General features: G+C 42.4%; 1 protein-coding gene and 1 pseudogene across 3 annotated transcripts in view; both read right to left on the bottom strand.

The window, feature by feature from the left end:
- Nucleotides 1–26,470, bottom strand: part of RPGR (retinitis pigmentosa GTPase regulator) — a 274,383-nt gene that overhangs the window by 207,792 nt on the left and 40,121 nt on the right. The window lies entirely within an intron of this gene.
- Nucleotides 1,943–5,229, bottom strand: LOC137216461 (ferritin light chain pseudogene; annotated as a pseudogene).

Raw genomic sequence — 26,470 nt, 5'->3', positions numbered from 1 at the left:
ACACACACACACACTCACATATATGTACAGTGGTTAGCAACAGAGAAAATCACTGTGGTATTTGTTTCCAAATTAATCTGTAGAAGTTTAATGTCATCAAATCCCCATTTTCCACAAATATATTTGCCAAGAAACTTAGTCATTTTTAAAAGCTAAACTAATATTTTATCCATATGTCTTTGAATCGTTTATTGTCTGCCCAGCCAGTTGCTTTTTTCAATAATTATTTGATTGCCAAAGAATATTTCAGCCTATTTGGGAGACTCTAATAAAGCTTTCTCCTACAGCCCCATTCTTGATATTAAAAGACACTCGTAAGTAAATATGAGTAACATTACTCATAAGTAAATATGGTCTGATAAATATGTCATTGTTTGGAAACAAATGTTTGTATCCTTCTTCCCAAATAATCTACCAAATATAGTCTTTCAATTAGTCTCATAGTTATTAGGTGGTTTTTTTCCTCATTCAGATTTATGTATCTATATGAGTGCTAATTTGAAAATAATTTTGGTTTTAAGTTTTAATCCAAAGCTGAAAATTGTTTACTGCTTCCTTATATCTCTTACTGCCAACTATCAGCAAATGCGCAAAAAAACTCTTTTCCATAGGAGTAATTTTTCCAGTATATTCTTTTTTATTATCAAAGGACTTTGCATGAAAACAGGAAGATAAGGTTTTCTCCTTAACTGAGCAAAACAGGTGTCGCAATCTCTGTAAAATACTCTTCTATGCCTCTGACCCTGGTAAGATAAAAGAAATGATAGCATGCCTTTGGTCTTCCTGCTCCAGGAAGGAAAGTTGCTGTAGGAAAAGAATTGATTTTTTTCCACTTCTGTGGTTTGAGAACAAGTTATAACTCCAGCTTTTCCAAGTGCAAGGAAAATAATGCACAATTATTAGATTGCTATTTGTGAGACACAAATGCACGGATTTAGCAGGAAAACAACTCACCAGAAAAATGAAACACTTTTTTTTTTAAGAGAATGCTATATTTTACTGCTGCTTCTCCTTCTCTTGGCTTCTGGAATGTAACCTCCATCTGACCTACCTCCATTCTAATCATTTTGGCTCTGTTAGTACTTCCTTAAAGTTATCTTCTCTTTTCTCTAAAATGAATACAGAGGCATTTTAAAATCTGCATTTTAAAAGTTTATGTATCTGTTTATACACAACCTTGTTCCAGAAGGGGTTTAAGGTGGCTTGAAAGAATCCGTAAATTACAATAAGCACTTAGAAGAACCAGGAATGAAGCGTATGCAAAATGCTTATACAATCTTACTCGTTTACTCTGGGTGGACCACAAATTTGGCTCTAAGCTTTTTAGCAGGCAGTCAAATAAGGAAACTTAATTAGTTACATCATTTACAGTGCCCATAAAACAAAAACAAACCAATGACCTAAGCGAAGCACCGTTATTCCTAATATTAAGACCAGAAAGAAATTGCTTTTGAGAGGCTTCATAAAGAGGTCAGTGTATGATGTTAATAAAGTGTTCTCAGTAGCAACCTAACGGGAGACACAAAGGTGAATTTCACTGGGCTCTCTCTTCAATACAGGCAGATGGCATCACGCCAATGTGAAAATCAGGAAAAGCAAGTTTATCACGAGTTTGGAGGGTTGAGGGGGGGACACAATGTGATACGGTCAAGATACTCAGCTCTCTGCTCTGCTCGGAGAAACCAAAGATACATTTTAGAACAACAGAGTTGAATCCAGTACCCAGAATGACTCCAGAGAAGTCATGAAACCCCTAAAATTCTACGCAACCTTTTCTGAACAGGTGTGTTTCTTTTTCTTGACAGAGAAAACATAATTTACCAGATACTCAATGTACCCAGGTGATACGCAAAAGTTAGGAACCGTTTCTTTATAAACAATCTAGAGAATTAAACAGACTACAAATCTTTCATGCTATTAAGATACTTTTATTTTTCTCACAACCTAGCTTTTTTTTCCCCCTCTACAAAGAGAGGGGAGTTTCTATCTGGTGCCTCGGCTCGGGTGAAGGTTTTACAGGTGGTTAAAGCGTTGCCTCCTGGTGGAAGAGGAGGCTGGGGCGGAGATCTCACTGGAGGAGGCAAAGGCGTCTCTCCGGGGCTGCCGCGAGGCTCCTAGTCGCGCTGGCAGAAGAGCCTTTCGAAGGGATGCCCTGCTCAGCCAGGGGCCCGGCCTGCGGCCCGGCCAGCTTGCGCAGGTTGGTCAGGTGGTCGCCCATCTTCTTGAGGATCTTCCTCTCCACCTCCAGGAAGTGGCTCTCCAGGAACTCGCAGAGCTGGGCGTCCGCGCTCGCAGAACCCAGGGCATGGAGATCCAAGAAGGCCTGGTTCAGGCTCTTCTCCAGGGCCATGGCAGCCTCCACGGCTTCCACTATGGTGCTCCACTCGTCCGGCGACAGCTTCTGCCCGTCCTGGGCCGGGGCGCGGCTGCCCCACTGCTGCTGCATCTTCCAGAGGAGCTGGGAGCCCTCGCGCTTCTCCTCAGCCAGCTCCCGGAAGAAGCGGCCCACGCCCCCCAGAGCCACCTTGTCGCCTTCGAAGTAATAGCTCAGGGAGAGGTAGGTGCACGAGGCCTGCAAGTTTAGGTTGATCAGGCGGCTGATGGCAGCCTCCGCCTCGGCGGAGGAACTCCGCTTGCTCTGGGCGCTCATGGCTAGTCAGCAGTGAGGAAGACTTCTCCAGAAAGTGTCCGTTAGGCGGGTCCCGGAAGTGGAGGATAAGCCTCAACGATTCTGCCGGAAGTTGCGACTAAAGTGGCGACGCTAGAGGGTGGTGAGCGGCATGAGGAGGGGGAGGGAGAGGGGGAGGCAAGGCCGGGGTGGGAGCACCCCGTTTGTTCCAGCCAAAGGCTGGTGAAGCAAGAGAGAGAGCTGGGGGGCTGCTGGGCACACTCTCAGTCTAGCTTTTGGTCAGAGTTTCTTTCTTTCCTAATTATTGGAAGGGAGTCTTTATCATTTTGCCCTATTTCTTACCGTAATTCCAAGATGAGACAAGAATGTCCAAGGTGAGAAAGCCAGAAGTATTGATAGTGAACGTCCTCCAATCTTCAATTGTGACTTAACACCCCGTTGTTTCTTATTTTAGAGCCTGTATGAATAGATTTTTCCTCTGCCCCTGATCCCTTATGGAGAGGGTGACTATTGGTTCCACTTTGCCCAGAGCAGTCTTGTCCTGGTGCAATTATTAATAGTGTCCCCTAAATTAATTAATTAATTTAAAAAATAACACCCCCTTTCACACCCAAAAGGGTCCTTGTTTGGAATATATATTACATAGTCACCTTACTGATTGAGAAGGATAAAATCCACACTATGTAATGTGAAATGGTACAGTTTGCAAGACATTGAACTTGGGCTAATTCCTTTCTATTTTATTAATTAATCAGACCAGTAAGAGTCCCATCATAAATTTTCTACTATTCAGCCTTCATTTTTTCATTTGTTGATGCATTTATTCCTTCTACTAAAAGTTCTCCTAAATACTGTTTATGTGCCAGGTGTTTTCTTAGGTACTGGTGGCTTCCCGTGATTACCCAGATATTCCACCATTAACTGAAACACGTCATGTGAATGGGCACTAAAGATGACAATGTACATTTATAAATCCTACCAAAATAGAAAAAACCCATACAGGATGAGCTAGTCATTCTCAGTTAGAAGATGAGGGCAGAACTAGATGTTCTCATAGGGGTTTTTCCAGCTTCCTGATTCCATGCTTAGCATTTTATTTTCCTAAGTACCACTTGCCTGGGGCTGTTTCACAATTAGAATGCTTTCATGTGTTTTCTATCAAACAGGAAGGCATATTCTATTCGGGGTAAACAATATTTGAACCCCAGAGAAGAGAATTTTGCTCTAAACTCTGGATCTAGTTCTAAATAAAGATAAAGACCCACTGTTTTGCAACCACTTTCAAATTTTACTTTCTGTGTTGTTGAAAAATGACACCTTAAAATTTCAAGAAGAGCTGCAGTCTCCCTTCACTGCTTAAGCTAAAATATGAACACATATCCTGTATCTAAATACAGGATATATTGTTCGTTTTTTTTTTTTTTTCATTAAAGGCTGTTGTCCCAAAGTGTTCTCATATTGCATTTGAGGTTTGCAAAAACTGTTAGTATTCAGGAATAGCACCTTTTTCAGTCCTGGAGGGAATTAACTGGGTAAAACAGGAGTAGTTCTGCAGCCTTTCTGGCCTTGGTGCTAGGGCCAAAAAGAGGCTGGGAGTGGAGAGGAGGGGGAAAAACAAAAGTCCAAATCCAAGGACAATCCTAGTATTCCCCCAAATAGGAGAGAAATTATACCAGATGCAATACCCTCTAAATAACTGCAAAGAAAATAATAATTTTCTACCTTGTGCATACACCATTAATCATCATATTGACCTTGTAACAAGAAAATGCAAAGCTTAGAGAAAACCTCACCATATAACATACTCTCTGTATTGCAGCATGTCAGGCTCATTTAATATATTTCAATTTCCTATGCATTTACTTATTCTTGGAAAAGAAAACTGTCTATATAAACTTTCTCAGATGAGATAGTTTTCTGCCTTGTGCAAATGTTGATAAATCTTTCATGATCACTTTAGAGAGAAGAGAGCCAGTGTGGGACCTGTACTCTGGTGGGTGGTTAAGCACATAGTTGTCTGAATCAGAATAACGTGGGCTCAAATCCCAGCTTTGCCACTTGTTACAAGTGTAACCCTTAGGCAAGGAGCATAACCTCTCTGAGCCTCAGCTTTCTTGCCTGTAAAATGGCAATGTTAATATCTCACAAGCAGACCACAAGGATTCAATGATATATAATACATGAGAAAACACTGCCAAACAAGTAGAAAGCACCCAAAAAAATAGTGCTGGGGCTTCCCTGGTGGCGCAGTGGTTGAGAGTCCGCCTGCCGATGCAGGGGACACGGGTTCGTGCCTGGGTCTGGGAGGATCCCACATGCCGCGGAGGGGCTGGGCCCATGAGCCATGGCCGCTGAGCCTGCGCGTCCGGAGCCTGTGCTCCACAACGGGAGAGGCCACAGCAGTGAGAGGCCCGCATACCAAAAAAAAAAAAAAAAAAAAAAATAGTGCTGTATCATCAATCAGTTTTGCAATAAAATTGTAGAGACACTGTCAAACCCTATTAAGTATCAGAAGCATACCCCAATATATTTTTGATCCACGTTTCCTCACTGCAGACCTGTTTTGCTGAATCACTATCTTCTGTGGCAATGTCCTTTCAAGTACGAAAGCACCCAGATACAGCTTTGGGTGTCCAAGATCTAATTCATTTAGGGCTTCCCTGGTGGCGCAGTGGTTGGGAGTCCGCCTGCCGATGCAGGGGACACGGGTTCGTGCCCCGGTCTGGGAGGATCCCACGTGTCGCAGAGCGGCTGGGCCCGTGAGCCATGGTCACTGAGCCTGCGCCTCCGGAGCCTGTGCTCCGCAACGGGAGAGGCCACAACAGTGAGAGGCCCGCACACCTCAAAAAAAAAAAAAAAAAAAAAAAGATCTAATTCATTTAAAGCATGAGCAAAGCCAGCTTCTCTTACTTCCCTTGGCTAAGTGAGATTCATCAACACCTCCTAAGGTCCTCTGTGGCCCTGTCAGCTGCGGAGGGAGGGGAGCAGTGCATAGGTGGCAGAGGTCTGTTTCTTTTCTCAGTTCTCCAGCTTGAGATCATCACTACAGCAAGAAACATCTAATGAACGCCTACCTTATAGGAGAGGATAAGATTACAGAACGTCTCATGTGAATGGTAGAATTCACCTCCTCTCCCACTCAAATGTAGACTTTGGAATGCTTCTGTCTTGGGTCAGATTCCCCAGAAGCAGACCTTGAGATGAGGATTCCTATGCAAGTGATTTTTTGGGAAAGTGCTCCCAGAGAGACCAAAAGAGAGTGGTGAAAGCAGGACAGAGAAAGAAAGGAAGTCAAGAAGCAAGGTTGCAATTTTAGGAAGTCTCAGCTTCATAATCATCCCAGGGTGTAGCTTTGGAGTGTAAACTACACCTAAAGTTTACTTCAACACGAGGCAAGGGAACTGGACTTTTATATTCCTGTCCATTAGCTATGGGCGGCTCTGGGTGGATATAGATTCCCAGGGTCTGTGTACAGGTTAGGCAACTCGAGTAGCCCAAAGGAAAGCTGAAAAAGGTCACAGATGCTGGTCATTAAGAGAAGAGCACGCTAAAGCTTGGTGCGGAGCACATCCAATAGGATTTGGGCAGGGCACATACAGTCTCCACCATCAGCTTGCTTCCCTACTTGACCCTGGAAGGTACTGGAGTACAGTGGAAATGAGAAACCCCAATTAGTACCTTTAACCAGGAATCCAGTGGATAAAATGAAGACTTTATCATAGTTTTTAACCTATATTTATACCTCTTTGCTACTTCTGTTTACAGGGAATACAGGGGTTTTGGAACCTATATCTGCAATCTCCTTTTACCAGATCTGAAAATCTGTAACTCTCTTCAGGGATCTCCTTTGCACATATACCAGGCCAAATCAGACCCAAAGCTCCAACTATGAAAGCATTTGCATCTTTTTTTTTCTTTTTTCTTTTATTTATTTTTGGCTGCGTTGGGTCTTCATTGCTGTGTAAAGGCTTTCTCTCGTTGCAGGGAGTGGGGGCTACTCTTCATTGCAGTGCACGGGCTTCTCATTGCAGCGGCTTCCCTTGTTGTGGAGCACAGGCTCTACGCACATGGGCTTCGGTAGTTGTGGCACGTGGGCTCAGTAGTTGTGGCTCGTGGGCTCTAGAGAGCAGGCTCAGTAGTTGTGGCGCACGAGCTTAGTTGCTCCGCGGCATGTGGGATCTTCCCGGACCAGGGCTTGAACCCGTGTCCCCTGCATTGGCAGGCGTATTCTTAACCACTGCGCCAGCAGGGAAGCCCCAGCATTTGCGTCTTTATCGAACCCTCTGCTCTCACTGACATCATTCTCCATGTTGGAACCGCACATTGCTTGTTTTAATAGCTGCATAAAAGTACTTAAAAGTCAAAACATTCCTAGCAACCCAGACACTGCCAGGCTGTGAAATGGTTGCTTAAGGACCTGTCATCCAAACTGAACTCACCTGAAAACTGATGGTACACAAACAGCGAAATTGTCTCCGTGTGCTTGTCATTTTTCTAAAAGGAACTGTGAAGGGCTACAACTTAGTTCTGAGCTGTTCATCTACTTTGGACAAGGGACACCCGGCACCAGGCACAGTTATGAAACAGAAAGATTTAGTTCATCATTTTCCTCTTCCGAAAGACACACACACGCACGCACCCACGCACGCACACACACACGCTCGCACTTGCACACACACACATCCTCTTCATCCCACCTGTACTGTCCACTAAGCTCCAGGGCTCACCAAGAAGCCTGTCCAACAGCGCAGCCCAACAGCTCTGCCTTGCACAGCCTCCCCTCCTTGTGCTTCCTGTGGGCACCTCAGACAAGCAGCGGTTCCCAACTGGACCTGAGTTGGTCCCCCAGATGACATTTGGCAATGTCTGGTGACATTTTTGGTTGTCATAGCTAGGGGGAGGACACTACCGGCATTTAGTGGGTGATGGCCAAGGATGCCGCTGAACACGCCACAGTGCACAGGAAGTGCCGCTCTTCTCCGCAACAAAGAATTTTCTAGCCCAAAATGTCAACAGTGCTGAGGCTGAGAAACCCCGTGCTAATGGGTAAAATAACATTGGTATCTTCGTTTGGGTTCCCTCAAAAGCAGGCCCTGAGATAAGGATTTGAGTACAACTAGTTCATTTGAGACGATTCCCGAAAGCACCAGTAAGCGAGAGGGTAAATGAGACAAGAAGGGGAAGCAAATCAATCAAGATGGCCGCTGAGCCTGCGCGTCCGGAGCCTGTTGCTCCGCAACGGGAGAGGCCACAGCAGTGAGAGGCTCGCGTACCAGAAAAAAAAAAAAAAAAAAAAAGAGTGTGTTAAAGAGCACGTCACTCCTATGGGCAACTAGGACTCAATCCTACTGGGGAACTCTGGGAGACTCTATGAAGCATACCTTGGAGTTATCTCAGACAAGGACAAGGAAACCAGAATACTTCTCTTCCAAATCCCATCTGTTATTAGCTGAAGACTACTCCCAAGGATGTTAACTTTCTGGCACTTCTGGCCTACCCTTAAAGAACCAAAAGAAAGCCCCCTCAGGTAGAGAGTTTTGGGTGCTTGTTGCATGGGTATGCATGGAAATGGTCAGTGCTGAGCAGAAATGGGTAGGGTACCAATCATGTGTGCTGGAGTTGGTCCTCCAAGCAAACATTCGTGGGACTATATCTTCAGGTACTTTCTCTGAGGATGATACCTTAGCCACAAAAAGTAATTCTAATCATGACCATAGTAGATGTCCTAGAAGACAAGCAACAGTGACACGTTTTAGTTAGAGAGACCTTGTTAGAACACGCAACTGGAAAGATTCTTAGAAACCACGTGCTCCAGGTCTGTACCAATGCATGAATCGCTTCTTAAGAATGGCTCTGACAAATGATCATCTAGTTTTTGCTTAAATCCACCCAGGTTACCAGGAACACATTAGCTCATGAGGGATACCCATTCCACTTTCAGAGAGTGTGATGTGGGAAAATAGAGCCCACTTCTTGGAGCCAAGCAGATATGAGTTTGAACCTGACTCACTTTGCAACTTTAGGCAAATATCTTAACCTTTCTGAGTCTTACTCTCTTTAGCTATAAAATACCAGAAGTAGTATTATCTACCTCTTAAGATTACTATGAAGATTAAATAAGCTAATACAAGGAATTCACCACAACTTCTGACAGATAGTAGGTGCTAAATTAATATCAACTGCCTTCACTCCTTTTTCTTTTCCATCCTCTCAAATCTCGTGTGTCAGCTCCCTGCCTCACAATAAGTTTGGTCCTCCCATTCTGATTCCAACTTCCAGAAGAATATAAAATAAGTGCAGCCCACCTTCCCACGGATCTAAGACTTCCCTTCTCCACCAAAACAGGCCTGGCTGGCTTCCTTCACCACTCCTCTCCCACAGGCCTGGCTCTGTGGGCCTCTATTCTCTAGTCACTCTCCAGAAGGGAGTCGAGTTCCCCCACGGAGACAGCTTCAACCACATCCTTACCTGGGACAAAATACAGTTGGAGATTACATCCTTTTAATTTTGATGCATGTAGATCAAAATGGGCTCTGTATGGAATACTGTTCTCTTTTAACATAAAGAAAAAAATCTGTGCAGTCAGGAAAGGAAGGCACAAAATGAATCTTTCTTTCCTTACCATGCTCCATTTTAACTCTTGCAAACTGGTTTCTTCCGACCTGCACTTGCCCCTTAGCCCTCCATGATGAAAAGTGCTTTCTGTTACTTTTTAAAGGGAAAAAATGTGATGCTTCTTAGAAAGAAACAAGATTCACGTTCTGAATAGAGGTGGCCTCACATTTCAGAAGGGCTGGCAAGTCAGCCCTTGGTGGTTGCCAAGAGGTGGGTTGGACAGACACAGCTTGAGCTGGAAGGAACATCCAGCCTTGAAATCTGAAGTGGCAACTTTTGCAATGCCACTCTCCCTTTCCCTGCTTGACGTCCCTGAATGTTCCTTCTGGTCATGCTGACATCTGGCTGGAGAAGAGAATCACCCAGCAAGAGATTGTGCTTTTCATTATCTATAACATGATCCCATTTGTGTGTGTGTGTGTGTGTGTGTGTGTGTGTGTGTGTGTGAAGACATAAAGACATATCCCAAAATGTTAACAGTGGTTCTGTATCTGTCTGTGACCAACTTGTTACTTTCTACTTTTCTATATTATCTGAATTATTTTGGCAATGGGCATGTATTTAAAATTGCTGCTGACATGAAAAGATGCTCAACATCACTAATTATTAGAGAAATGCAAATCAAAACTACAATGAGGTATCACCTCACACCAGTCAGAATGGCCATCATTTAAAAGTCTACAAATTACAAATGCTGGAGAGGGTGTGGAGAAAAGGGAACCTTCCTACACTGTTGGTGGGAATGTAAATTGGTGCAGCCACTATGGAAAACTGTATGGAGGTTTCTCAAAAAACTAAAAATAGAGTTCCATATGATCCTGCAATCCCACTCCTGGGCATATAACCAGACAAAACTATAATTCGAAAAGATACATGCACCACTATGTTCATAGCAGCACTATTTACAATAGCCAAGACATGGAAAAGACCTAAAAGTCCATCAAGAGACGAATGGATAAAGAAGATGTGGTACACACACACACACACACACACACACACACACACACACACACACACACGTCACACACACTGGAATATTACTCAGCCATAAAAAAGAGTGAAATAATGCCATTTGCAGCAACATGGATGGACCTAGACATTATCATACTAAGTGAAGTAAGTCAGAAAAAGAAAGACAAATACCATGTGATATCACTTATACATGGAATCTAAAATACAAATCAACATATCTATGAAACAAAAACAGACTCACAGATATAGAGAACAGACTTGTGGTTGCCAAGGGGGAGGGGACGTAGGGAAGGGAAGGATTGGGAGTTTGGAATTAGCAGACGCAAACTATTATATACAGGATGGATAAACAACAAGGTCCTACTGTATAGTACAGGGAACTATATTCAATATCCTGTGATAAACCATAATGGAAAAGAATATGAAAAAGAATGTATATATACGTATAACTGAGTCACTTGGCTGTACAGAAAAAATTAATACAACATTGTAAATCAACCATACTTCAATAAAATTTTAAAAATTAAAAAAATTAAAAAGTAAACAAAATTACTTGCGAAAACTCAGGAAAAAAAGGCCTGCTTCTATTTTCAGAGAAACGGGGAAAACTTGCTCCTCCTCTTTCAAGTGGGTCATGTGATCCTGGTCCACAAAGCCATGAACAGGGCTCAGTATTTGTCTCCTGAAGCCTGAGCTGGCTTCCTCCAGCCTTGTGGGTACTGAGGTACCTTGCATTTGAGAAATTAAGCTCAGGATAATGAGGGAGGTCTCTCTCCATGCCCCCTCTCCTACTCCCTTGGGACTTCACTGGCAGTCCTTTACCCCCACTAGCCACCAATAACCTGAGGCTCAGTCTGGGGACTGGGAAGAAAGGGGAATCCCTCCTGGGACTGAGGTGACTTGTAGGGCAGGGGTGCTGCCTTATACTTCTTCCTTATTCCCTGCTGGGCTTGGCACTGTGATTGACACAAAGAGTCACAGATTCTCAAGGGTGATGAAAACTCAAACGTCGGCTGATCCCAGTCCCTTATCCCTATTGTCAGTGCTTAGTAATTACTTCATGAACAGCTTAAATGTGGCTCCTGGTCACTTTAGCTGCTCAAGAGGTTTGAGCCACAGCGTCAGATGCCCCAGTTCACCCAGACACCATCCCCAGCCAGTCCCTTTTGCCAATGTCCAGGAGTTCAAAGACGTGACTCAGCAGTTATGCCTCTATGACTGGAGGCAGAAGAAGAGGCCACTGACCCACGATGGGACCGCAGCACCAACAACAGGTCCCATTTACAGCTTTAGGGGCTGGGGATGACTGCACGCCTGGCATCAGTACCCCTCCCCTCCCACGGTCCCCCTGCCCCCTCCTCGGGGTGCCTGGGTGTGGCTGCAGGCCAAGGCGCAGCACTGTTCCCCAGTTCAAGCTAAGGAAATATCTGGGCCTGATGCTCTATATAAGCACCAGATGGTAATGATTAAAATTAAATTAAATTAATGTTTGACAGTCTGTGAAGGGCATAAATTGCATGGTGTTTGCTTGTCCAATCTGTCATCTTGTTTCCCTTGGCTCAGGTCAACAAACAACAGCCGAAAGCTCCCTCTCTGGATCAAACAGTAGCTTATTTCTCTGCTATGGAAATGGCTGTTCAGTTTACTCAGCTGAAGGCTCCTATGCTGCCCAAATCGTGATTAAGATGCCTTAAAAAGGCAGAGAATTCGATCTTCTTGCCACAATCTCCAGCAGCCATCTCCCCAACACACTATAACAGCAATTACTGGTTAGAATTCAGAAACTGGGCAATCTGAACCTGGTCCAGGAGCAAACCATTGCTAAAATCACAAAGCAATTTCCAGCTCTAATGACAGCCTTCCTCATTCACATGGTTTCTAGAGCATGTGGGCAGTGCTGATGTGTTATCAAGTTGCAAAAGGATCCATGGTATCCCATTTTTAATTCACCCATCTGCCAAGTACTCCCTTCCAGAGAACGTTCAGATTTAGACTTTTGCTCTTTCCCCCCGTGTTCAGAGATCAGTGTTCCAATATTTACATTGTCCTTCTAGCTACTTACATCCAAAGTAACATTTCAACCTTGGTACTTCTGCACAAGAACTTCGATGAAATTTTCACAATGTTTAGCGTATATTTTTGGTGACAAAGATTCATTTTTCCAGGGGTCAGCCAAACAGTAGGACAAGCAGCTGAAGCACGAACAGGGTGATGGAAGCTGGGATGTGCCACCCAGATGGCCCTTAAGGAATGAGACACTTACTCCCCCTGCTGCTGGGCATGCTGCTGGAAGGCGGCCTTCAGCTGTCGGCCCGCTTTGGGGGTCACCTCCGCTGAAGACAACGGCTTTGCCCCAGATCTCATCTCCTTCTGAGGGCAGCCCAGCTCTCCCAACTCAGGACAGCTCCGAGGGGCCTGCTCTTCTCACTATTTTCTCTGCCTGGGCTTGCCTTCCAGATTACTGCCTGACTCCTTCCCTGACTCATTTGGGTCTCTGCTCAAATGTCACTTCGTCAGAAAGGCTTACCCTTTCCCCAGAGCCCCACCTCCATAGCTTCCCGTGTCTTATCCTGCTTTCATTTTCTTCATAACTCTTACCACTACCTGACACTATTTAGGTATTTGTCTATCATTTAGTTTATTACCTGTCTCCCCACTAGAATATGAGCTATATGATAGCTGGGACTTTAGCTGTTTTCTTCATTGCTTTATCTCCATTACCTAGAAAAATGCCTAGCACATATATAGAGGTACTCAGTAAATATCTGTGAATAAGTGAATGAATGATTAATTGCCTAATATCTTAGCTACTTCCTAGTACTTAGGCTGCCTTGGTCTCTCTCTCCATATCCTGAGAATCTGAGTCCTGCCAGGGTAGCATAATAGTCAAGAACATGGGCTTGGGAGTTAGGCTGACTTATTCACTTAGTTCACACACAATTACATAGCCCTTGTTAACGCATTTAATGCTCATAACAGCTGTAAGAGATAATTATTATTATTATTCCCATTTTAAAGATGAAGATACTGAGCAACAGAGAGGTTAAGTAATTTGCCCCAGGCCACATATCTAGTAGGAGCCAGAATTCGAACCTAGGCAATCTGTCTCCAGAATTTCTGCCACTTACCAGCCATGTAATTTTGAGTAAGTTCCTCTCTGAATTGGTTTCTTTGCCCATCAAAATGGAAATGGAGATAATAATGCTTACCGCACAGAGTTTTAAGCCGGAAGTGAGATGATGTGTGAAAGTGCTTAGCAGGGTCCCTGAGCCACAGAAGCACTTAATAAAGTAGTTGTTACCATTTCTGTCCCAGTGCCTTGCAGGCTAACAGGCTACATGGCCTTCCAAGTATTACTCCCACCTGACTTTTGTTTCATTTTGGATGTCCTATATTGACGGCTTGACCCTGACTGAAGGCCTTCGACGATATACCCACTCACCATTCTGATGCTCCATGGGCAGCCTCAGCATGTGTCACCTCCACCCTTGACTCCACTCTACCTTGCCTCACCCCTGTGACGGACCTAGGGCCAGGTCCAGAACCCTTCCCTTCTGCCCTTCCCTGTCAAATCTCAAAAGAAAAATCATTCTTAGAGGCAGAAGCAACAAAATTCAGGCAGCATGACTTGTCTTTGACAACCGGCCTTGCAGTTCTTTGGGGTTGCCATTACCTGGTATAATCACTCAGATAAGCCACAGCCCAGATTTGACTGGGTGTGGTGGCCACTTTCATGCACTGTCCAGTTCCTCCTTCAAAGAAATCCTTGTTGTCCTAGCTGCTAGGGGTCCTGATGGTGACAACCCTCAGCTCTCAGCCTCTTCAGGGACTGCCTCAGCTGCAGAGAGCCAACCTGACCCAAAGGTGGTTTCCCTGGTACTTTCTGAGGTTGTCCATATCCAATGCTCAAGGCGGAAATATAAACTCCCAGCCATTTTGGCCCAACTGAGGACAACTCTGAAGGACCATTCTAGCTCCCGAGCTCCTTGTGGGTCTGCCGAAGCTATTGTTGGGCCTGCCTCACAGCTCGGCTTCTCCTTCTGCTCATTCCTTCTTCCTTCCCCTCCTTTCCCCAAGAAGGGGATCTCAAGGGTACACCCTAATAAGCATCCTACCCTCTATGCTCTATCTCAGAGTCAGCGTCCCAGAAAGCCCAGCCTACAATACAACGTCTAGCCCAAGTCACCCACGCTCACTGTCACGATCTCTGGATTCCTCCAGAAACTATTAAACCCAAGAGACAAAATGGCCTTCCAGAATTACAGCTCCCCGGACAATTTCCCAACTCATCCCCAATCCGTTTTTACTTTTTCTCAGAGGCACGACTAGTGTAGCTTACCTGCTTACACAAGCACATAAATGAAGTCAGAAAAATGATCTTTCCTGATGCCTATTAATCAATTTCTTGCCTACTATACATTGCCTCAGCTCAGAGCTTCTCTTTCCTCAAGGAAGTCAGACAGATGATCACGGGTTGCCACACAACACTGGTTCTTTACTTTGACCTACTGAGTCCTAGGAGGATTTATCAGCAAACAAGAAGCTAGTCTGACTATACATCAGAAGCAGGCAAAGAGTCAGTCATTAAAGGAATATAAACAACTAGGTGCTTCATCCGTTTTCTAAAGCTGATATATTTATAAACATGCCCTTGGGCAAGGGTCAGCCACAACGGTACCTCCTTTGGGAATAACAGATCCCAAACTACTTATTTGTTATGACCATACATGACATTTTGATCTGAGTAATCATTAAAATATCTGTACTTTTAATGGTCCATAAAAATCTTAACGTGCTTCCTTACATGTCAGATTTTCTAAACTACAACTGGATAAACCTTCCATTTGGTCTTCAAGAATAGAAAAAGTAACTCCCCTATTTAAGGGTGTAGTACTGTGTGTCTGATAAGCTAATAAAATCATAAAGGATGAAAGTGCAGTAGAGTATCACTGCTTATTTTTTAAGATTTTCTGTGGGAAGATACTTTACCTTATTAAGCAGATCTTCCTAAGTAAATCCTTTGCTCTCACGGTGTGCCGCCTAATTCTTACAAAGGAATTAAAGGACTACTTGATAGTCTATTGGTTTCTCATATTAGCTTTTATTTTATTATGTCCCTTTGGAAATACTGTTTCATTTTGGATCTGAGAGTCTGTCTAGCTATCCAAAATGGAGCTGATATTGTTAGGCAGGCTTAGGTACTGATCAATATTCTGTCCTTTGTGTGAAAAATGCTATGATTGATGCTGACCCGAATCTATAGGGACAATTACAACTGTAAAAACAGATGCTCCTCTCCCAGGCCCACCCCAGCCATATGTTTTTGATTCCTGGCGCTGGGCACTTGGCAGAGACGGGCATTTTGTGTCAGTCAGCCTCTGATACTCCTGGACTGTCTGAAGATTAATTTTTAAAGTTATGGTTCACCACTGATGAGGCTACTTGCCTTTATTGCCTTCGTGGATCCTGTAACTCCTACGGCTCATGCTCTGACATTTTGTTTTTGTGCCCCAGATACTTATAACCACTTTAGTTCAGGCTCCCATAAAGTGGTTACTTGGATCACTGGAACAGTGAGTGGAAAGGACTTTTAAAAAACATTCAGTATTAAAAAAAATATACGGTTGGTTGTGAACATCACTATAGGAAAAACGACTGAAGTTTAACATCTGCCCCTAGAAGCTTCAGATTTACTGGGGGAGACAAAATTAAGACAGAGTGATGTTTGCCATCATTGAAATAGGTTGGGTTGTACGATCACTCACGTGATCTCAAGGTGAGTCACGGAGTTCCTCGGTAAAATGTACTTCATGCAGACCTACTGAATACGAATCTCAGCACTGGTGCTGGAAGCTGCATCTTTAACGAGCTCCCCAAGTGATTCTGATGCACACTAACTGTTGACACCCACTGCCCTGGAGGCTGATTATTTCAGCCTGAGCACGGTTCCTCAACGCCAGCACTAGTTAGGGGTCCTCGGTGTCCTGGAAGGAAATGGGGCATTTAGCGACTATCACCACTGAAACGTACGATTAATCACTGTAATGATGGTGCTGACGCCCCACCCAGAGCTCCTTTACCACTCTAGTGCACCCGCCCCCCAGCTCCTGACTCCACGTCACCCAGAACCAAGATCGGCTCTGTTTATTTTATATTTAGCAGCTGTGACTGTTGGCTGCTAACAGCTCACAGCTGTACTCTTCTCTGGAGAAGCGTTCTCTGCTGACAGAACCCACCTCACTCAGAGACGCCTAAGAGGTCATATACCCCTCAACATAGCCAATGACTGACTGGTATTAAGGAGCAAAAGACCAGCCCCTTTGCCTCAAGGGAGACAACTGTGTGGTACCATCTTTGCCCTAGAGTTCTCTGTGGAATCAAGGCTGATGGCTAGACCTCTGCTGAAACCACTTCTTTGCTTAGCTGCTTCTCCTGCTTCTTTCCTTTCCTTCCTTAGAGTTTTCTCCCAAGAACACTCCCTCAGTAAGAAGCCCTGTCTCCTTCTCTGCTTCTACATTACCTACGGCAAAATTGTTATTCAGCAGTTGAGGAGGATTTTCCAAAGAGAAAAAGTTGTAAAAATTACAAGAGAGATTCTGTGAATAAATAGAGACATATTTGTAGCAAGATATTAAAGAAAGAGGAGGTCCAATTTCAAGTAAAATGGGGTAACTATACCCTGTTTATCTCACTCAATGCAGCTATAAAACATGGATAGAGGGCTTCCCTGGTGGCGCACTGGTTGAGAGTCCACCTGCCGATGCGGGGCACACGGGTTCGTGTCCCGGTCCGGGAAGATCCCACGTGCCGCGGAGCGGCTGGGCCCGTGAGCCATGGCTGCTGAGCCTGCGCGTCCGGAGCCTGTGCTCCGCAACGGGAGAGGCCACAGCAGTGAGAGGCCTGCGTACCGCAAAAAACAAACAAACAAACAAAAAAACAAACAAACCTGGACAGAATGCATAGGGCAGCTATTTGAGGATTCTGAAAAGTAAACAACATGCAGATTGGGAAAGAAGACATACCTAAATCCAAAGTACGACCAAACTGGTGGTGAGTTTATCATTTACTTTTCCTCTGCTATCCCTGGCCTAGAATCAAGGCAGCCCCAAACCTAGAAGTAGATACTGGGCAGGGACAGAGAGAGAGCTCCAAGGGAAGCCCTCTAGTTCTGTCTGGAAGGGCAGGAAAGAAATCTCCTGATGCTCAAAGAGAATAGGGGAAATCTCCAGGGTTTTCCCCCCTTTTCTGTTTTCTTGCACTCCAGGAAATCCTGCAGTAGCAGCAAAGACAGCAAGCAGCAACGGGGGCCTATGGGTGCCTAGAACCGAAGAAGGGGAACCGTTATGTTTTGATCAGAAGAGCTGTGTCCCAAGAGGATGTGGTGAACCCCCATAGCTATTTTTCTCTCTCTTCCCTCCTGCTGCTTGGTCCCAGACATGGGTACAGCTGTGGGAAGTACACAGCACAGCACAATAGCTAAAGCCCCATCTTTCTGAGGTCAGAGACTAAAAGGTGAGCCCCAGGGAAGAACTGGTAATGGGGAAATTTGGGGAGAGAGTATAGCTTGGGAAAACCACCCCATAAGATTGTCTCTGAACTCCTTGGCTCACTCCCTAGCTGTACATATGTGGATCTGACCCTAAATAATATACCAAAGATTCCGAGAACTGAATTATGGGATAGAACGCTGTCCAGGTCCCAGACTGGCCACTGAGCGGCACACACATGAGACAGATCTGAATAGCACTGCAGGGGCTTTAAAACTGAACTGAGCCCGGAGCCAAAACCCACAGAAGGCTGGCTGCAGTGTGCAGCCTGAACCCAAACAAGTTGATGGCCCGTTAAAAATAGCTACGTTCCCCACAGACTCTAAACAAGCCCCAGAATCTCATAACTCGGAGTCTCCCAAAACATCCAAGATAGCATCTAAAATTAATCAGCATACAGAGAACCAGGAAAAACCTTCAACTCACATCGGAAAAGACAACCAGCAGACACCAATGCCATGATGACAGGTGCTGGGATTATCGAAGACTTTAAAGTAACTATTATTAAAATGTTCCAAGAAGTAAAGAACACTTTGGAAATGAAGGGAAAGATAGAAGGTCTCTGCAGAGAAACAGAATATATAAAGAGGAATCAAGTTGGAAATTTTGAACGGAAAAATGCAATAACCAAAGTAAAAAACACACAAGATGGGCTCAAAAGGAAAATGAAAATAATAAATAGTGAATTTATTGGTAGATCAATAGAAATTATTCAATCCAAACAAAAGGGTGAAAAAATACTGAAAAATTAATGAACACGGTCCTGGAAGCTGTAGGAAAATACTCAAGGTTTAACATTTGTGTCATTGGAGGCCCAGAAGGAGATGAGAAAGGGTATGCTGTAGAAAAGATATTTGAGGACATAATGGCAAAAAACATCACAAATTTGGCGAAAGACATAAACTTACAGGTTTAAGAAGCTCAATGGATCTCAAATAGTATAGTATAAACCCAAAGAAATCCATGCCTAGACACATCACAATCAAACTGCTAAAAACTAAATACAAAGAAAAAATCTTGCGAGTAGCCAGAGAAAATATCACATTACTTATAGGAGAATTACAATTTGAATGTCAGCAAATTCTCTTCAGAAACTGTGGAAGCTCCTATGTTATCTTCTAGGCCATTTACAGTTTTGTGTTTTACATGTAGGTCTGTGATCGACTGATTTCTGTGACGAGTGTAATATCTGTGTCTAGATTATTATTATCATTATTTTTGCAGGTGGATGTCCAGTTTTCCAGTACCATTTGTTAAACAGACTATCTTTGCTCCATTGTACTGCCTCTGTTCCTTTGTCAAAGATCAGTCGACTATATTTATGGGGTTCTATTTCTGAACTCCCTATTCTCTTCCATCGATCTGTTTGCCTATTCTTTCACCAATACCACAGTCTTGATTACTGTAGCTCCATAGCAAGTCTTGAAGTCAGATACCATGAGTCCTCCAACTTTGCTCTCCTTTAATATTATGTTGGCTATTCTGGGTCTTTTGCCTCTTCATATAAACTTTAGATTCATATTGTCAATATCCATGGAATATACTTGCTGGGATTTTGATTGGCATTGCATTGAATCTAGAGATCAAATTGGGAAGAACTGATATAGTGACAATTTTGAGTTTTCCTATCCATGAAGATGGACTAGCTGTCCATTTATTTAGTTTTCTTTGATTTTTGTTCATCAGAGTTTTGTAGTTTTCCTCATATAGATCTTATACATATTTTGTTAGATTTATACATACTTCATTTTGGGGATACTAATGTAAATGGTATTGTGTTTTTAATTTCAAATTCTACTTGTTCATTGCTGGTATATAGCAAAGTGACAGACTTTTTAAAATTAACCTTGTATCCTGCAACCTTGCTATGATTGCTTATTAGTTACAGGAGTTCTTTGGTTGATTCTTTTGGATTTTCTATATAGACAATCATGTCTTCTGTGAACAAAGACAGTTTTTTCTTTCTCAATCTGTATACCTTTTATTTCACTTTTTATTGCATTAGCTCAAACTTCCAGTATGATGTTGAAAACAAATGGTACAGTAGGGAGACATCCTTGCCTGGTACCTGATCTTAGTTGGAAAGCTTCAAGTTTCTCACCATTAAGTTTGATGTTAGCTGTAGAATTTTTTGTATATGGTCAATTACAATGCAGGTTTCTCTACCCTAGCACTGGTTTCCTGCAGTGGTTTCTGCTACTGAGTCTCTGCTCTGGTAAGCTACAAATCCCTTTATTTGCCTTTCTGTCTCTCCAATATTGGGGGCAGTGGTTTGCCCTATGTTTTCTCTGTTATGGATCCAGGAAAAGTTGTTGATTTTTCAGTCTGCTCAGATTTTTACTTGTTAGGATGGAGTGGCAGCTTCCAGGCTCCTTATATGCAGAACTTGAAACTGAAAGTCCCTCACCAGCAAACCTTTTCTGAAAGAATCCTTAAAAGAAGTGCTTCAAATAAAAGGGAAATGTTACCAGAAAGAAACCTGGAACATTAGGAACGTAAGAAGAGCAAAAAAATGGTAAACATCTGGGTAAATAGAACAACCTCTCTTGTTGAGTTCTTTAAAATATGTTTGATGATTAAAAGTAAAATTTATCACATTTTCTGATGAAGCTTTTGATGTATGTAGATAGACTATATAAAAAGCAACTACAATATAAAGGAGGGAGGGTAAAGGGAACTATATGGTGGTAATATTTTTCCACTTAAAGTAGTAAAATATTGATTCTGAGTGGACTGTGAAAAATTGAATATGTATATTATAATCCCTAGAACCAACACTAAAAATACTATATAAAGAGACAGTAAAAAACACAAGAGAAAAATTTAAATGTAATATTAAAACATGTCTAAATAATCCAAAAAGAGGCAGAAAAAGGGAAACAGAGAAATGAAAAATAGAAGGAACAACTAATAAAACAAATAATGAAATAGTAGGCTTAAATAAAAATATCAATAATTAAATGTAAAAGTCAGAGACTGTCAGAATAAATTAAAAAGAAATAAGACCCAACTATATGTTCTTCACAAGAGACTCACTTCAAATATAATGATATAGGTATATTAAAAGTAAAAAGATATATCTTTAGGCAACTACTATCAATAATAAAAGGAGGACTTCCCTGGTGGCGTAGTGGTTAAGAATCTGCCTGCCCATGCAGGGGACACGGGTTCGAGCCCTGGTCCGGGAAGATCCCACATGCCACGGAGCAACTAAGCCCGTGCGCCACAACTACTGAGCCTGTGTTCTAGAGCCTGCGAACCACAACTACTGAGCCCGCGTGCCACAACTACTGAACCCCATGTGCCTGAGCCCGTGCTCCGCAACAAGAGAAGCCACCACAGTGAGAAGCCTGCGCACCACAACAAAGAGTAGCCCCCGCTCGCCACAACTCGAGGAAGCCTGTGTGCAGCCAATGAAGACCCAACGCAGCCAAAAATTTAAAAATAAATAAAAATTTATGAAAAAATTAAAGAATAAAAGGAAAGCTGGAGTGACTATAGTTTAAAAAAAAGAGAAGAAGACACTATGGCAAAGTGGCACAATGCTGAATCTAAGCTACTTGTCACCATTAATTCCTTAATAAACTATTTACATTCTTAGGAAAGTTTTACTGTCTTACCTTTCACACATCCAGATACTAAAAAGCTGCTAGCACTAGCTGGACAGCCTTTGTGAATGTTCACGGGTTTGGAATTAGAACCTTACAGACTGCTGCACTCTAATGATTTACCGTAAGAACACAGGACATAACACCTTTATCCCTAACTTTCCCAGTTATTTTCATTTTACCCCCTCCGTAGTACAAAGCCTTATGCTTCAAAACTACAAGAAAACAAGGTGGCCATATAACTAACATCACTTGCCTTGAGTCTCATTTGTCTGTTAAGAAAGTTATGTGTAGCCACCACAAGTAAGGGGATACTACTCTGAACCCCTTCTTTATAAGAATAGTTCTTTAAGTACGGAGGTCCCTTAAAAAACTAAAAATAGAACTACCACATGAACCAGCGATCCTACTCCTGGGCATATATCCAGAGAAAACTACAATTTGAAAAGATACATGCACCCCAATGTTCATTGCAGCACTATTTACAATAGCCAGGACATGGAAGCAGCCTAAATGTCCACTGAAATAGGAGTAGATAAAGAAGATGTGGTATATATATACAATGGAATACTACTCAGCCACTAAAAAGAATGAACTAATGCCATCTGCAGCAACATGTATGGACCTAGAGATTATCATACTGAGTGAGGTAAGTCAGACAAAGAGAAATATTGTATGATATCCCTTATATGCAGAATCTAAAAAGAAACAATACAAGTGAACTTATTTATAAAACAGAAGTAGACCCACAGACTGAGAGAACGAACTTATGGTTACCAGGGGGAAGGATGGGGGGAAGGGATAGTCAGGGAGTTTGGGATCGACATGTACATACTGCTATATTTAAAATGGATAACCAACAAGGATCTACTGTATAACACAGGGAACTCTGCTCAATGTTGTGTGGCAGCCTGGATGGGAGGGGAGTTTGGGGGAGAATGGATACATGTATATGTATGGCTGAGTTCCTTTGCTGTAACCTGAAACTATTACAACATTGTTAATCGGCTATACTCCAATACAAAAAAAAAAGTTAAAGAAGTTTAAAGTAAAAGCGAACATTATATACAGGGGTTTCCTCACACATAAAAAATATCAGTACAAAGCTATGTATTCTAACTTCCCATGGGAATGATAGGCAGAGAAATGATAGGGATTTGGGACCTGGTTTCCTAAATTTTGGAAAGTTACAGATCCTTTATGACTTCAGTTTTCCATTATATAATGGAGATAATAACACCTATGTGATACGGTTGTTGTGAATATTAAGATACCTTATGAAGATGCAAACTAGTATATATAGGATGGATAAAAAACAAGGTCCTACTGTATAGCACAGGGAACTATATTCAATATCCTGTGACAAACCATAATGGAAAAGAATATGAAAAAGAATATATACGTATAACGGAGTCACTTTGCTGTACAGCAGAAATTAACACAACATTGTAAATCAACTACACTTCAATTAAATTTTTAAAAAAGATACCTTATGAGATGTCTTAGCATAATGCCTGGCACACAGTGGGTACTCAATGAACATAGTTTGCTTCTTCTTCGTTTTCATTCCCTAGCGTTATTTTTGCTAAAGAAATTGAAAGTAAGGAGATACCATGTCAGCTTTGAAGTTCCAGAGTAGGCTTTATGGAGGGTATGTAATGATCTTGGCTTTGAGGGAAAGCTGAGATTTGATGGACAGTGAAAAAGAAGAAAGGCCTCCCAGGGCCTGGTAATAAGATGGGAAGAAGGTAACCTTTGAAATCTCAGGCAGCCAAAGGTAGGATTAATGAATAAAGAACACTGGATAAGTAGGAGAGATATTGACTTGGAACCTAGCCTTAAGTAAACACAATGAGAAAGTCTTGTGTGGGTGTGAGAGTTGACTTAAGGTTAGCCCATGACTACATGGTGAAGTAGGCAGAATTTTCCTTTGGTGCTTTTCCAACATGACTTTTCTGCCTTTCCTTCCCTTTCAGCATCGCTTCTTCCAAAGACTCCATTATACTACTTATGCTCAACTATCACCTATTTGGGAAGAAAGTGGGCTAAAAAAATATCCAATTCATACTAAAGGGGTTTTGACCTAATGGGTTAATCCTCCTAGGTCATCGGTATTTTAAAAGAGAATCTTGGATTGTCTTATGATTAATCAAGAGAAAAGCTCTCCAGTGACTGAATTTCCACCACTTCTCCTGAGTAGGGAAGACAGTTTTGATTATAGAGGCTACCCACTCAAATCATACCACAAAGATAACGTCCCACTCCATCTATGGGTGATAAGGACCTTAATTAATAGACCTGGGCATGCACAGTCTAGACATAATCATGCTTTAATGTCAACATTCTAAACGAGGCTCTAGAAGAATTTGTCTGAATTACCCCTATGTGAATGTCAGGGTTGAATAATATATTATTATATATAGCCCTGGGGACAAAGAAATAGCTCTGGGGACAAAGAAATGGAGGAGAAAGCAAGGGAAAAAAGGCCAAGCCTCAAAGTAACAGTATTAAGTCCAAAGGGCCAGATGTATGATTGCCAATTATCCTCCAAGCTTTGGGAGTTAGGGAGGTGGGGTGCAAAACGGGAACTGGTCAGGAACAAACGTTAACTCCAAGGGGAATGTGGTGATCAGTCCATCCATAACATCCATGGCTCATGTTTCTTATTCAGTGGCTGCCAGCTGTGACTGCCCACTGGATTAGCTTAAAAGCTTCAAGGCAGGGTGAGTATAGAAGATGCAGCAACGGACTTGTGCGGAAATTTTAAATAAATATGAGAGAAGAATTGGTAGTTATTAAAATACAGAAGCTAAGAAGCTATCAGAATACAGAAGTTATGGCACACGCGTCCAGAGGAGGTAGTAAAATCACTATTTAAAGACTCATTAGACACCCATTTATTTTTAAGACAGGATTTAAGAAAAATAATGAGATCTATCTTCTGGTAGTGCTGAGATATGAGCTAAATGACCCACAAGAGGTCTCTTCAAACCCAAGAGATTCTGTTTAAGCGTTAGAATCCATCTGCCGGAATGGAAATTAACTCTGATAAGCATCCTTCTCGGAAAAACGTTGCTTTAGATGAGCAATGCTCTATTTGCTCTTCTCTTTCTTTCTTTTCATCCCTTCCAAATTAAAAACTGGCTCAAACCTATCTCAAAAGTAATTTTCTTGACGTTAACCCCTAAGAACAGGATTCATAACTTAATATACCAAGAATGGCAAACAGACTTCACCTTGATAGAAGTTTCCTGAACTTTGTGTCGAGAAATATTCTGATGCTGCATTCAGAGGGCTATGTCTGATGAGCAATGCCTGCCCCGTGCAGGAAGCAGGGATTAGAGCATGCTCACCGGGTGTTTGCTACTCCTGCTATATAACAACCCAAGGAATATTTATAATTAAAAGCAATAAAAAGGTAATCTAATATTTTAATATTCTGAGGCATATATGATCTCACAGGTATCAATGAGATTTGGTGCATGATATAATGGACTCCTTCCAAGTATATGGAAATAAGGGGCTAGTTACTGTTCAAAAGAAAAAGATCCGGCAGAAGAGGAAAAGACATAATACTGGTGCACTAAGAATAGGTAGGCTTTTTTTTCCAAATCCACTGGCCTAAAGTTAGAACCCTAAGGAAAATATTTAGGTGTTATTTAAAGGAGAGAGGAAACAGAACTGATACTGTTAGGACCATATACCACGTGGATTGGCCTAATGAAGGCACAGATAACATTCTTCTAATATCGATTACAAAACCGATTTCACAAGCAGAGAGCTGAACTGCAACTGTCATCCACTTCCAGAGCCCTCTTGTTAACCACAAAGCTATACTGCCTAAATCTTAGCTGGAACTCTGATCCCTCGCTGTGCTTAGTAACTTTTATTTCTTTTGATAGCCAAACTACTCAGCTGCCTAACAGCCTTTAGGGTCCAGCTCTTTCAAGGGATTCAACCCAGAATTTCACGAGCCTTGGAGTCAATCCCCCCTCTACCATCTAAAGTCGTGGCGATCTGTCACATGGTCTGGTTGCTGGGGTGATGTCGAAGACCCTAGCACAGTGCATACATTCCTCCATCCCCATCAGCTTTCCCTGAGATGAGCCAAAGGGGTACATGGGTGGTAGTTGGGGGTGATGTGGCAGGGGGATTTGAGGGGATATTGCCTGATATACTGTTGGAACTCAAAGATTTAACAAATGAATAAATAGTTCAACGAATGTGTGGAATTCTGGGGACTACCTTAAACAGTGGGAGGAAAAGTATCTTCTGGCCTTGGAAAAACAAATATAGCAAGCCATAAATATAGAAGCAGGCCACTGTATATAAGGCCGTTGCTTTCCTATCCTGCTATCACCAAACATCCTCCTCCTAAGACAGGAAAGCTAGGATAGCTTTGCACAGAAGGCTTGTCTGTCAGTGGGAGAATCCCAAGACAGGAGGTTAAACTTCCAGTTAGCAGGGGGAAGTTTATGTAGGCATGTTGACATCTGGCAGCACTTCATCTGGGAGTTCTCTAGCATGTACGGTATGAAGTAAAAGGGTCATGCACAGGATCATTAAAGTGTACGGTTTGTTCTAATTTCAAATCTGGGCATGAACAAATAGACTTTTTCCTCTTTAACAATATACTGGTATGTTGGGAGATAAACAACGTCTACAACTCTGCAGCCTTTAAAAACTTTAATGGAGGAAACAGCTATGCTTAGTTTTAGTAACCAGAGATGAACTTGAAATAGTTTCTGAATAAAAAACTGATTTTTGTTTTCAATTTAATCTTTTCTGAATTGTTCATTTTGGATGTCAAGCTGTGCTGCTATCGTCACTTTTAAAGAGGGGAGAGTTTCGTGATGTTTGATCATCAAAGAAAATTAGTGCATTAAGGCTGTATGAAATTGGCTATGTTTGGACTTCATTTTAAAAGCACCTTGGCAGAGGATATACAGTCTTGGGAAACAGTGGTACCTAGAATCCAGTAGCAGAACAAGTTTTGCCTTGGCAAGAGCAAATTTTGCTTTACAGTAAATTACTTGGACAATGCTTCTGCCTTTTATGTTTCATCAATTTCAGTTATTTTATAAGCAAAATATTATTAA

The sequence above is a fragment of the Pseudorca crassidens genome, chromosome X (genome assembly GCF_039906515.1).
Source record: "Pseudorca crassidens isolate mPseCra1 chromosome X, mPseCra1.hap1, whole genome shotgun sequence".
NCBI classification, from domain to species: domain Eukaryota; kingdom Metazoa; phylum Chordata; class Mammalia; order Artiodactyla; family Delphinidae; genus Pseudorca; species Pseudorca crassidens.
This window is presented reverse-complemented; position numbering and strand designations above follow the sequence as displayed.